This window comes from Callospermophilus lateralis, chromosome 9 (genome assembly GCF_048772815.1).
Source record: "Callospermophilus lateralis isolate mCalLat2 chromosome 9, mCalLat2.hap1, whole genome shotgun sequence".
NCBI classification, from domain to species: Eukaryota; Metazoa; Chordata; class Mammalia; order Rodentia; family Sciuridae; genus Callospermophilus; species Callospermophilus lateralis.
The window spans coordinates 58,751,647-58,753,553 of NC_135313.1; positions in this window are offsets into that span (position 1 = coordinate 58,751,647).

A 1,907-nucleotide genomic window follows, 5' to 3' on the forward strand; every position below is an offset into this window, starting at 1 on the left:
AACTCATCTCTGCCAAAATCAGAGTTAAGGCAGAGGTGACTTTCTGGGTGTAGTGGCATCATCCTGGTCCCTGCCTTTTCTAGCCAGTTTGATTTGGAAGACTGCTCCAAGTCTGTTTTACCACAGTGTCCAAAGAGTTGGGGCTGGGGAAAAACAAGGAGGCTACACAATGTAGTGTCCCTTTGCATTTCTGCATTTGTTTTCCCAAGCTAGAGAGTTGAAACCCATTGACCCTCGATTCTGATCTTCCCCTAAGCAACTGCTGCCTGTCAGATCCACTTCCCTGTGCCCCCACTCCCACCCTAGTTCCAAATTCCGTGGGTTGTTTGAGTGCCAGTAGCTGGTGCCAGTCTTCCTCCTGCGGTTGACTGTGCCCTCCCCTCCTTTATGAGCACTCCCCTTCCCCCTCCTGAAACCAGCGGGGAGAGACGGGGCAGTAAATTGGCTGGTGTGGAGGATCTACAGTAGACAAGATGATTAAGAGGCCTACGCCGGAGCGCCCCGGGCAGGGAATGTCAGCCCAAGTTGGAATCACGCAACAGGCCTTGGCATGAGACAAGCCTGGGAGCCGGGAGGGCGGGCGGCCCCTCTCAGGGGTGGGCCGAGGCCCCACAGACTAGCCGGAGTCACCGAACCTGGCACTCGGCGGCAACAGGGTCGGGCTGGGCCACCACGCGCCTTTCCCTGGGGAGCCCGCAAAGCCGAGGGCGGGAGGGTGCAGGGGCCAGGGGAAAGGGGCGTTTCCGCAGACCAGGAGAAGGGCAAAGAGAAGAGATCGCCGGGACTCGCCCGCGCCGCAGAAGTGAGGGGGCGGGAAGGCGGAGGGGTGGGCGAGAGGAGAAACAAAGCCCGGCTCCAGGAGACGGGGGCCGGCTCCAGCCCTGCCGGGGGCGACGCGCTGGCAAGCCTTTCTCACAGTCTCCCGGCCCGCCCGGAGACGCGAAGCCCTGTGATCAGCCCGCCGCCGCACAGACACGCTCCCCCCGCCCCGCTTTCAACTGAGCTCCCCAAAGCAAGAATGAAAAATGGAAATGGGAAGCAGTGATTTCGGCTCGCTACACTGGGAAAGCAGCCGCGCTCGGAACACACATAAATCTTCATTGTAATCCCCTTCCATTTGCCCGCGTAAAATATCAGGCCAGAGACAGGATATGACAAGCGCTGGGAAGCGGGGAGGAGGGGGGGGCGAAGAGTGAGGGGTGCCGGTCCCTCTCCGCTCCACCCACTGGCAGAACTCTCTGCACTTGGGCAAAGCGCTGGCACTGAATTCTAGTGCCAGCTGCGGGCAGCCGAGGCACATCCGAGTCTTCCTCCCCTCCCACCCCCCTGCGTACACTCTGCCGCGGGCCCTCTCCGCCCCCTCTGCCCCTCGTGGCTCTGGGCTGGGCGAAGAACCCCTCTGGTTTCCCCCAAATTCCCGCCTCCCACCCGGGAGCTCTGGGGCTAAGGAGGGCAGAAAGGAGAGCGCACGGATCCTGAGCCATAATCAGCCCTGCTGCAATGTGGTACCATTTAGGAGGCTTCCCCTCGGCCTTCTTTCAGGATCACTTGTGAAAATTGTGAATATCCGTCCTGAGTAAGGATTTCCGAGACTGATGGGGCGAGCTTGGGGGAAGTATCAGGTTTAGTGGGGGCGGAGAGAGCGCGGGAAGACTGAAGCTTTGTTTACAAACAGTTCTGTGGTAGAAGACTTGGGGGCAGGGAGGGGGTAGAGAAAGAAGCGCGGAAGTGGTCCAGCGGTTCCCTCCTCTGTTAGAAGCCCCCTCCCCAAGGAGAACGAAGCCAGGGAGCAGAAAGCCCCCATGCCTTTCAAAAAGTCGTTCTTAAGGATTGTATAAAACCCAGACGCCACTGCCCCATTCCAGGCGCCCCCAACACTCGCCCAAAAGTCACAAGCCGTTTCCTTT